The 12264-nt window shown below is 40.3% G+C and overlaps 1 non-coding gene and 1 pseudogene across 1 annotated transcript; one reads left to right on the top strand and one right to left on the bottom strand.

The window, feature by feature from the left end:
• The first annotated feature begins 8043 nt into the window (after nt 1–8043).
• LOC115868806 lies at nt 8044–8150 on the top strand. Its single transcript, XR_004045783.1, has one exon. It is a non-coding gene; the product is annotated as a U6 spliceosomal RNA (small nuclear RNA).
• A 712-nt stretch (nt 8151–8862) lies between these two features.
• LOC101648319 lies at nt 8863–10158 on the bottom strand (annotated as a pseudogene).
• Between the last annotated feature and the right edge of the window lie 2106 nt (nt 10159–12264).

The following is a 12264-nucleotide window of genomic DNA, read 5'->3' as shown; positions in this document are numbered from 1 at the left end:
GGGGTTTAAGTGGAGAGCAAATGTTTTGAGAATGACGAGGGCAATGAATGTACAAATGTGCTTTACACAATTGATGTGTGTATGGATAGTGAGAAGAGCTCTAAGAGCCCCCAATAAAAGAGGGGACAAAAGGAATGAAAGAAAGAAAGAAGTAAATGGTAGAAGTACTCCAGAAGTGTCACTGAGTGCCAGAGATCAATTTCATGTAAACAGCCACATATTTCACCATCACCGACACACAGAAGTCTTGCATGAAAAGAAGGGCAAAAGTGTTTGAAGTTCTTTCAAATAGATTTCTGCTTGAACAATGTAGACACACCTACTGAGAATGCACAAAAACATCCAAGAAATCCTAGTGCAGGCTGATGACTTAAACATAAACCTCTATGGAGGAGAGGCATGACAACTTCAACCTCTCAGAACTGTTTATAGATACAGATACAGAAAAGACAATTCTGATTCCATAATAGGAAATTAAACATAATGTGCATTTATTTTTTAATGTAATGTGCATTTCTTGATATGGAAATTGCTTTATGCATATTCCTAGCCTTCATGATCACAAACTGTACAATAGAATTCTCATTTTTATCCCTAGAGAGATTCAGAAACCCTCAGGGCACAACAGTTAGTCCAGAAAGATTCACTATTCTTATTCGGTATGGAAGTAGGTACTTGAGCAGCTTAAATGTGATCAAATCATTGGAGAATTTTTAAATGCAAAGACTAGAAAGAAATGTTTTTATTGTAACATGTTAGAAATGAAAGATCTATCTAAAAATATAGTAACGTGATGTAATATTTATTTTCTAAACATTAACTTTTATGACATCTTTTCAGTTCTGTTATCACTTAAAGTAAAATTGGCAAAAGTCAACTTTGCCTTGAGATAAATCAACAGAATTTTACATTGAAACAATGAAATTCACTTACTCATTGTTTTTGTCATAGATTATGTGAAGCATTCTTCTTGTAGAAAATATGGGCTATATAATGAAAAATCCTAGGACCACGCATCCACTAAATATTTTATTTATTTACTTATTTTTAACAGTTTTAGTGGCATGTCATCCACATGTCATGCAATTCAATAGTTCAATCATATCACGAAGAGTTGTAAAATTATCACCACAACCAAGTCTAGAACATTTTCTTCTTCCTTGTACTCATTGTTATTCATTTACCTTTTAAAAATTGTGGCAAAAGTATGCACAACAAAACATCCTGGAATTCAACAACTTCTATCAGTACCTGAGTTAGTTAATTGTGCCAGCCTGGCTGATAATCACATGTGGGGCTAATTGAAAGGCTGAGGGATAAATGGGTGGTGAAGCCTCACCTTTCTAGTTCTCGGGTCTCTTGTTTTGTGATGGTTGCACCGGGTGCAGCTGCCTTAGCAGTTCCCTGCTTCAGCTTACAAAATTGACTTCCTACAAGACATCCCCAAGGAGAAGCCACATGGACCTATCCCGATGCAGCCCTGGGTGCTGGAGCAGCCGTGTGGAGACCCCTGCTAGTGCTGAGATGCTTGTTCATTCACTGACTCAGCTTTCCTCCTGCAGTCGGCATCATTGCCTCTGTTTTGTGAGGTGGAGGACTTTGTGGACTGGTGTTGGGTTAATGGGTTAATGTTGGACTTGTGGGCTTGGGCAGCATTGGGTTGGGATGTTTTCATGATGCACATTTTCTTTACTTAAAACTCTCTCTTATACATGAGTTGCTGTGGATTTGTTTCTCCAAAGTAGACAGACAACACAGTACCATTGATTATACTCTTCATGTTGTACAACCATCATTGCACTGAAACGTTTATAATATAGTTCATCTCATTCCCTGAAAATCATATACACCACTTTTGCATTCAATCACTAATATTATTGTTGCATTTGTTAGAAAGCTAAATCATAATTAAGACACATACACATATATACAAGGGACTTCAAAAAGTTTGAGAAAAATGAAATTTTAAAATTGGACAGGGTGGAGGGTGGGGCGCTAGACCGCTCCATCCTTGACTGCAAGATAAGCAATGTGGTCTTGTGGAAGGTGCACCCGTTGGACATGAGCGCTGAGGACTAAAAGGGTCCAGGGATGTCAGATAAGCGGGTCTTGGGAAAAGGAACCCTAAAAGAAAAGAGCATTGGACCAATGGATTATAACAGAACCTGCTCGCTCTTTAACAGAGGGATACTCATCTACTCTGGGTCAGGACAACAGTTAGACTTAGAACTATTTGCATGATCTCTTTTGTTTTTTCTACTTATTTATTTGTTTTGTTTTTTATCTTTTGGTGGCTATCTATATATATAGGCAGAATAAGCAATCCCAAGGAGACAACAATGGGACCGATGGTTGGGGCAGGGAATGGGAAAGGAGGAGGGTGGAAGGATAAGCCAGTAACAACAGGACAGGAGAATAGCAAAGGATATAAAACCGACAGAGAGAAGGGTGTAGCGTTCTGGATTGTGTTTGATCAGTTGAAATGTATCTGAGAGGAATAAGTGAGAGGTGAGCAATAGGTAAGCATAATAGTGGGGAAGGAGGAAAGAGGAAAGAATTAGAATGTAATAATCATCTATATAGGTATAAATATAGATATGTATATATGTAAATATATAAATATAGGTGTATTCATACACACACACACACACAAAGGAAGCAGACAGACTTGGGGCCTCTACTTAAATCTTATCTCAGTACAAGAACAGTTTGTTCTAATAATGTGGCAATGTATGATACTCCCCTTACTGACACGATCCCTGAAGACAAAATGGGTGCATAAGCAAATACGGTGAAGAAAGTTGATGGTGCCCAGCTCTTAAAATATATAGCATGTGGGGTCTTAAAGGCTTATAGTTAAACAAGCTGCCATCTAGCAGGGAAGCAACAAAATCCACAAGGAAGAAGCACACCAGTCTGTATGATCATGAGGTGTCAATGGAAAGAGGTACCAGATTAAAAAAAAAAAAAAAAAGGAAAGAGGTATTCGAAGTTCAAAAACAAGCAACCAAATCTATGTGAAGGGTGTAGATGTACTAGAGACCCAAAACCCAGCTGTAAAATAATTGGACAGTCCCTCTCAGAAGGGCCACATGGAAAAGATGATATATCCAGGGTGCAGTCTAGCACTGATGAACCACATAACTATCCTCTAGTTCTTTAATATTTTCTCCCTTTACTACAATGATTTTTATTTGGTTCACTTCGTTAATCATGTTAGATTTGTATGTATTCATTTATATAATGAAGATCATCCAATGCATTAAATCCAAGATAGAGAAACCCTTCAGAAATAGTAAGGGGAGCAACGGTTCCCGGGGGTATGGAAAGAGAGAGGGTAAAGCAGGGGAAGGGGAAAGCAGTAGCAAAGATGTCTGTCTAATTCCTCTCAGGAGGAATGAATAACAGAATTGTAGGTGGACAGATACATTGGATGGTATAGATATGGCAAAATCATAATGATTACTATTACTTATAGTATGAGCATAGTGTTCTGACTAAAAAACCCCGGATTTTCCCACAGAATGTAAGAAGCCCCTCACGTGTGTGCTCATGCTCGAGTGTGTGTATGTGTGCACGCTACTGCCGTCGTGTTCATTCAGACTGGGAGGGATCCCACATAGGGTTTCCGAGGCGTTTTTTTCTTGTCTTTTTTTTCATTAACCATTGTATTGGGCGCTCATACAGCTATCATAACATTGCATAGTTCGATCACATCAAGCAGTATTGTACAATTGCTACCACAATCAGTTTCAAAACATTTTTTTTTCTTGAACTCCTTGATATCAGTTCCCCTATATCCCCTACCTCCCCCACCTTACCCCCCAGAAACCCTTTTTGCCCCCTATAATAGTTTTTTTCTTTTTTTGCCATATCTTAAGCAATCCAATATATCCATTCACATACAATTCTGTTGTTTGATCCCATCAAGTGGGGCTATACTGTCATCAATGCTCTCCGCTCCCTATTTTCACCCTCTCCCCGCTCTCTTCCCGTACTCTCAGGGAACCATTACTCCTGTTACTGTTTCAGAAGGGTTATCTATCTTGGCTTTCATGTACCAAAAAATCTTAAATATACAAATGAACATATGCAAATCTAACATGATTAATGAGGTAAGACAAATGAAAATTGAAAATCATTATAGTAAAGAACTCTTGTACTGAGGTAAGATTTAAGTAGAGGCCCAAAGTCTACCTTCTTCCTCATTGCATTTGCTCATATATACATATATGGATAAATACACACATTCATACATTTGCATATATACATATTTTGTCCTTCTTTCCCCTTCTTCTTTTTTTCCTCCTGCCCCACTATCATGTTTACCCCTCATTCACCCCACATTAATTCTTCTCTGATACAATTTGATTGATCAAACACAACCAGAAAATTCCACCCTCCTTGCTATCAATTTTAGAACACTTACTATTCCCCCATCATTATTGGCTCACCACTAACCTTGCCCTACTCCCACCCAACCTGCTCCCCGCAGTGCCCCCCATAAGATTGCCTCTTCTGCCTATCTTGTATAAACACACACACACACACACACACACACACAGAGGAACATACAGATAATCACAAGTCTAACAGGGATTCTGACATTGAGCATACCCAACAACACATACACCTTCGGCATTTGTGTCCGAAAGGGGCACATTTCTAAAATGTCCCCGTTGCTATTCCTGCAGTCAGGGATGGAGTGGTCTAGTTGCACACACACACCCCGTTACACCTTTAGACTTTCAGTGTGGCCCCCTTGTGAGTAACCCCCAAGCAGTTCAGATGGGGTGCCAAATGCTGCCCTCTGAGTCAGAAGTCTACAATCGGGGTTCCTCAGGGACTTGGTGGCTTTGCTCCCATCACTGGTCTGTCGTACTCCCCTCTTGCTTTGCCCCCGGGAGCTGTATCTTCAGGGCTGTCCTCTGCAGTGCTGACATCTAGGGAGAGGACATCACATCTCAAGCTGAGCATCGCTAGGAATGAGCTGCTCCAAGCAGAACATCACTCTAGGTCTCCTCTCGCTTTCCCTTTCCTGTGGAGATGTGAACAATACCCTCCCCTTGGGTGGGTTAGTGCCCTGACCCCCCACCCCCATTGCCATCGTTTTTCTTCTCCCACCACTCTGTGGGCCTTAAGGGCATATGGGTGCGGGAGTTGGGGGTGAGTGAAGGGATGCCTTTCAGCACAGGTGCTAGCTGCATCTATTTTTGATGACATATGAATCATTGGGTTTGTTCTGGCTCATGCCAGAATATCTGGTCCTCAACCCAGGGACTGTGTGTTACGTACATTTTCCCTTATGCCTGTTCTGCAGTTTGAACTTATCTGAGGCTGTAACTCTTTAGGAGTCAAGGGAGAGTGAGACACGATGGTCAGAGAAATGGCCCTGTAGTTCAAGTCTACATACTACATTCTATTTCACTTTTTTTTTTTCTACTTCACTTTTAACCACCCACCTTCCTGGGACACTTCCTCAGTAGAGCAAACAACTGTTTGGTTAACATCTGCTGAACTGGACTGAAATTCTTCAGCTCTCACCAGAGTTCACAAGGCCCCCCAATTTGTCTTGACCACTCTCCTAACTGCCAACCTTGGATTCCACCTACAGCATAAAAGTCTAGACTTGTCTACCCAACGTCACATCAGTCTATGAAACAGTGACCTGGGATGTCTACCAATGCCATGTCCCCTCTGGACTGCCCTTTCTCAGGACTCCTATTTATCCCTTAGCCTATCCCTCTGTCCACATGCAGTTGATTCCTGTGCTCCTACGCCTTTCACATCAACCGCCATCTTGTTGCTATGCCAACGTCCTAAGCCAGACTCTTCTAGAACAAGCATCCTCTTCCATCTCTTTCCTTTTCCCTTAAATCCATGTACTTATCACAGGCAATTAATATTTCTATAAAACTTCTCTCTTTAAACAAGTGAATTTAAAATGTACATACAAGAAAAATTCAGCATTTGCTTTTCAAAAAAAAAAATCTGTAGGGGAGCAGGTAGCATCAACTGCTCCTGCTGAGTCGCTGGTGACTATGAACCACCCCAGCTTCTGTTTGCAGTCTGACGCTGCTTTTCTGTGCCGCTGCTCCTTTTCTTACTTTTCCAAAGAGTTTTATTGGCACACAACCCACATAACATACAATTCACTAGGTCAGTCATCTCAAGCAGTCCAACCACTAGGGGTGTGTGTGTGTGTGTGTGTGTGTGTGTGTGTGTGTGTGTGTGTTACCCTGTCTGAACTCTCTGACATCTCCGCAAACTCTAATGTTCTATGATTCTTTTTTGATCATTGTTAACCAGGATGAGAAAACTAAAGGGGCTTGCCAAAGTTACAGAGCAAGTTGTTGACGAGCTTTGACTTGAAGTTATTCTCTTCCTTTACGATTCAAAGGACATCATTAGACCCATAGTAAACCAAATCGACACAATAATAATTGAATCATATGTGAAGGCTATTTACTGAAAATTACGTTTTTAAGAGTGGGGAGAGAGCCAACGATAAGACTGAGCTCTTACTTCCCACTGTGCCAGAATAATAAGAAGGAAGTACTGTCTTAGGGATCTAGTGTTGCTGTAACAGGAGTAACACAGGTGGATGGCTTTAACAAGTTTAAATTTGGGGGTCTTTTTGTGTTTTTATTTTATTTAGATTTTTGCAGGTTAGGAGGCTACAAATCTGAATTCAAAGGGCGGGCTCTCTGGGGAGTCTTTCTCTCTCTGTGTCTTCTGCTTCTAAGAGGTTCTCAGTACAGGGACCCTAGGTCCAATAATCCCTGTTCCCTTCTTTAACCCCTTTTACTCAGAAGTGATTGATTCCGAGTCCCCTAATTAAAATAAAAGAATACACGCTAATCCTGTAGGTTGTATCCTGCTTCATTAACATAACTGCCCTCAATCCTGCTATGTTAATAGAGATTAGGATTAACAGCACACAAGATAATTACATTACAATGGAGTATAATTACCCGGAACTGAGAACCAAGGCACATATTTGGAAGACATAATTCAATCCATAACAGATACTTTAAAACTTCAAAGCATATTTTGCAATAGAGAGGGGGAAAAAGAGGAAAGGAGGGATGCTACAAAGGAGATTAGGAAAACAGACCTTGAGCCTGATCTCAGAGACCTGGATACAGAGACCTGGTTGGGGGGGTAGAGGGGGCAGCGTGAATATACATGGGGGTGCTAGCCACAAGGTCAGATGTTTGATCAATCCCAAGTTGATTCCGGGGAGGAAAATGAAACTGTCTGCTCCTGTAAATATTTACAACCCAGGAAAACCCCAGGGATGCTTCTACTCTGTCCTTCAGGGTCACTGAGTCTGACTGGACTGATGGCAGGGATTTTCATTACACTGTAACATTTTCCAAGAGTTTCTACCAAGGCCTGCCACTGAAATTTCTTTTTTAGCCTTTATAATTTGCTTCATACCCCCACTTATAAAATAGGGATATTAACATACCTGAGAACAAGATGATGATTAATAAATATAGCCTCCAAACCCTGTATAAGGTCACTCTGAACCAGAACCCACTCAATGATTTCTTCTTATCATTAAACATTTTCTTTGGGACGCTTACAAATCTTTTTTTGTTTTGAATTTTTTTATTAGAAGATCATTTTATTGAGGGCTCTTACAACTCTTGTTACAATCCACACTCTTGCAAATCTTGTAACAATCTGTCATACAATTGTATTAAGCACACTTGTACATATGCTGCCATCAACATTTCCAAAACATTTTCTTTCTACTTGAGCCCTTGGTATCAGCTCCTCTTTTTCCCCTCCTTCCTCAACCCTTTAGTTTTGTTTTTTAAAGACAATAATACACATCTTAAAGTTCTGGATGGTGAGCAGCAAAATAAAAAATGCTTTTTGTGCGTATATGTGTTTAAAGGTAAAATAGTAACTCCTAGAACAATACAAAAAACAGTTTTGTAAAGCAAGGATGTTACCTTAAGGATTATGGTGCACCTGATCCAAATCATGATATTTTCAATCACCCATATGCATGTGAAAGGTGGACATTGTGTGCTCGCTTCGGCAGCACATATACTAAAATTGGAACCATACAGAGAAGATTAGCATGACCCCTGAGCAAGGATGACATGCAAATTCGTGAAGCGTTCCATATTTTTAAAAAAAGAAAGAAAGAAAGTTGGACATTGGATAAGGATGCTCGAAGAACAGCTGCGTTTGAATGAAGATGCTGATGAAGAGGATTGAAAGGATCATGGACCGCCAAAAGAACAAACACATCTGTCTTGGAAGAAGAACAGCCAGAATCCTCCTTAGAGGCAAGGATGGCAAGACTTCCTATAATGTCCTTTGGACCCGTTGTCAGGAGAGACCAGTCCCTGGAGAAGGACATCATGCTTGGTAGAGTCGAGGGCCAGTGAAAAAGAGGAAGGCCCTCTACAAGATGGATTGGCATAGTGGCTGCAACAATGGGCTCACACACAGGAGCAATTGTGAGGAGGCACTGGACCCGAAGTGTTTTGTGTGTGAATCAGAACTAACCCGATGGCATCTAAAAACAACAGGAACAATACAAATGTACAGCTATGGAAAATGGGTTACCACCAAGGAGTGAACTCAACTCACAATTCAAACACCTGCAGGATGGAGAACTGCCCTGGGGCGGGTTGCAGACTGTAAATCTTTTCGCAAGTGGAAAGCCTTGTTTTTCTGCCAGGAGTTTAAATCAGAGAGGGGAAGAAAAAGACTTATTTATTATAAATACATTTTCACTCTTGAAATTATCTACTAGGTGTCTGTTTCTGTTGCTAACGACTTTCCTCATTCTTATTCTTTATGTGCTTAGTGATTTGTTTGGGTTTTGTTTTTTGACTTTGTGACACTTTTTATTAAGAGGCCTTATCAATAAGTATTCCTAAACAATAAACAATGGGAAACTAAAGCATAAAAAGAAACATGTTATGGACACATTAGTCAAACACCCTTAAATCTTATTGCCTTTATACAGCCAATGCATAATATTTAAGCAAAATTCAATTTTTTATTAAGCAAACATTTTTGCATAAGCTGCCTTCTCCTCGTCTTGCTGTGCCTTTATCTTTTGCTTGACTTTCAGCAATTCGGCCTGAATAGCTTTATCTTCAGGTGCTTTCTCCTGAGCTTTCTTGAGATCAGCCAGTGCTTGATCATATTCTTTTAATCCTTGCCACCCTTGAGCTCTGCGGTACACTGGCTTAGTATTTGCTGGATCTAGTTCAAGCACCTCCAAACAACTATTAACTGCTCCCTGATCATTGGACACCTTTAGTTTACAAGCTCCAATATTCAGCACACAGCTTAAAGCTATAGGTTGTAGCTTAGCTCTAGCTGCTTTCTCAATAACAGCCTTTGAACCGTCTACACACCTTACAACTTTGGCATCCTTCTTTAGGGCCATCTCCCAGTTCTGGGATTTAAAAAAAGTGTTTCCAATGTTTTGTACGTCCTCTGTTATCAATAAAATTTTATCTACATCTTTAAAGTCTATCTCAGGGTCCTCAGGGAAATCTGGATGACTGTCACCAGAGCCATCTTTGGGGAATATTCCCCAATCATCCCCTTCTTTCAGTTCTCCATATTCTGCAATAATGCACAATTTGGCAGGTTTTTCACCTTTCACGTCTATATTTTCCAGCATCCTTGCCACACCCAGTCCTTTAATAACTTGGCCAAACATCACATGTTTACCATCCAAATGAGGAGTTCGAGCTGTTGTGATAAAGAACTGAGAACCGTTTGTAGTGGGTCCTGCATTTGCCATGCTCAATAAACCTTCCTGATCATGCTTGTAATAGAAATTTTCATCTTCAAATTTTTCCCCATAAATACTTTCTCCACCTGTCCCATTCTGATTGGACAAGTCTCCACCCTGAATCATGAAGTTCTTAATAATTCAATGGAAAGGGCACCCTTTGAAATGGAGCGGTTTTCCAGTTGTGGGTCCAATGCCTTTTTCTCTGATACACAATGCGCGAAAATTTTCTGCAGTTTTAGGGACAACATCTGCAAACAACTCTAAGACAATCCAACCAACTTGCTCCCCTACCCCCACCCCCCAATGTCCACATCAAAGAAGACTTGGGGGCTGCTGGGGTTTGGAGGCCTGGTGCGACATCTTGACTTCCACATGCTGAGACACCTTGTGTTACGCAGCCAACACATGTCCCACACCGCAACCTAAGTGATTTTTTTTTTAATGCGAGCTGCTTTTATCTTGGAAAATTATAGTTGAAATTCGTTGAGGCCTAGGACAAAGGTCCAATCCCCCAGGAGGATTTATTTTGCTTCTAATAGGAGAAACAACTCTAAACAAATTCAAGGCTTCAAATGGTTTTTTGGATATAGGAAGCAATGGGTTGAAACAGTAGATAAAATATGGTCATCACCAGGAGATGTGCATTCAGGCTGCATATTTCTGGTAGGGCAGGCTTATGGGTCCATTTCCTCCTAACACCAGCAATAGTGGCTGATGACGGTGCGGACATTTTTTCATACATATGTTGCCTGTTTGAATGCTCTCTTTGGTTAATGTCCTCTCCGTGTCCTTTTCTTTGTGATTTAGTTGTATTATATTTATTTATTTATTTTGCAGCTTCAGGAGAACATTGTGAAGTCTTTAATGGGACAAAGACACAGATACATCATCTGAGTAGGCAGGTCATTAGCACAAAGTCAAAATGGTGTCCAAGAGTTGCATTTTTGTTGTTGACTTGTGTAATTTTATGTCAATATTATACTTTAGCCTTCTATTGGAGCATTTCCAAAGAATTTTTTTCCCAGGCTGTATCTTGTTTATTTATTACTTTTTTTTACACAATTGTTTCACTACAAATGATGTGTGGATTTAGATATTTACTCATTGAATAAAGCCTTTCAATAAGTTTTTAATTCAAGCATCTGTTGTAATGTTTGTTATCCTATTTTTACAAAGCATAATTTTCTTCCTGTGCTGTCTTGCAGGAATTTGATAGTTTTAGATTTAACATTTAGATCTTTGAACTGTTTTCAGTTTGTTTTTGTATTTGGTGTAACATACAGATCCTGTTTCATTTCCCCCCTACAAGTGGATATCTATTTTTGCTTTTGTTGTTGTTAAGTGGCATTGAGTTGGTTCAAACTCACTGCCACCCTATGTACAACAGAACAAACCACAGTCCCATCCTGCACAATCCTAATAATCATTCCCACAGTTGAGCCTATTTGTCGCAGTCACACTATCAATCCATCTCCTTGAGGGCCTGCTTCTATTTTGCTGCTCCTCTACTTTACCAAACATGATGTCCCTCTCCAGGGCCTGGTCTCTACTGACAACACGCCCAAAGGACATTATACAAAATCCAGTCATCCTTGCCTCTAAGGAGCATTCTGACTGTCCCTGGGAAAAAAGACATCATGTTTGGGAAAGTAGAGGGGCATGAAAAATAAGAAGATCTTCAACAAGTCAGAGGGACACGGTTGCTGCGACAATGAGCTGGACCATACGATTGTGAAGATGGTGCGGGACCAGACAGAGTTTCATTCTGTGGTACACACGGCAGGGATGAGGAGGAACCGACTTGAGGGTGCCAAACCACCAACACGTGTCTATTATTAACAGAATATGAGGCTTTTATTTAAGGGAGAAGTACAAGGTTTTATTGACAGATATAAAAGACAGCTTAAATAAATGGAGAAATCTAAGCCAAGCTTATAGATGAAAATACTTTGAATTTCATTTTATTGTGTTTTTATAAGTTTTATTGGCACATAATGTACATTTCATACAATTCGATAGTTCAATCGTTCAATCATATAAAGGAGACTAGTGCAGCCATTGCCATATCAATTTTAGAACATCCCCCCATGGTGACATCGCCTTTAAAAATGAGTTGTGTAATCACCATCAGTTCTAGTGCTCCCTCCTCCCCCTGCTTTCCTTTGTTACTCCTGAAATCCCCTTTTTCCTCCCTATCACCCAACCCCCACTCCTGAATCCCCTATCCATCCTTGTATCAGTTATGATCACTATGTATCCACTCCTCTGGTGAATCACAAACTGGGAAACCCAACAGAAACAATAAAAAATGAAATTGAAGTACGGCAAGGATAAAATAATAATGATATTATAAAGACCAAAATACAAATAATTGTTAGGTAGGCCAGCATAGGACTGGGGGATGTCCGTTAAAGCGTGCCCAGAGGGCCAAGCTAGGGAAACAAAGGAGTGGCGCACCGCACATGCTCAGGGTTCCCGCC

This window comes from Echinops telfairi, unplaced genomic scaffold (assembly GCF_000313985.2).
Source record: "Echinops telfairi isolate 266 unplaced genomic scaffold, ASM31398v2 ScPeMD7_18;HRSCAF=68, whole genome shotgun sequence".
In the NCBI taxonomy this organism is placed as follows: Eukaryota; Metazoa; Chordata; class Mammalia; order Afrosoricida; family Tenrecidae; genus Echinops; species Echinops telfairi.
This window is presented reverse-complemented; position numbering and strand designations above follow the sequence as displayed.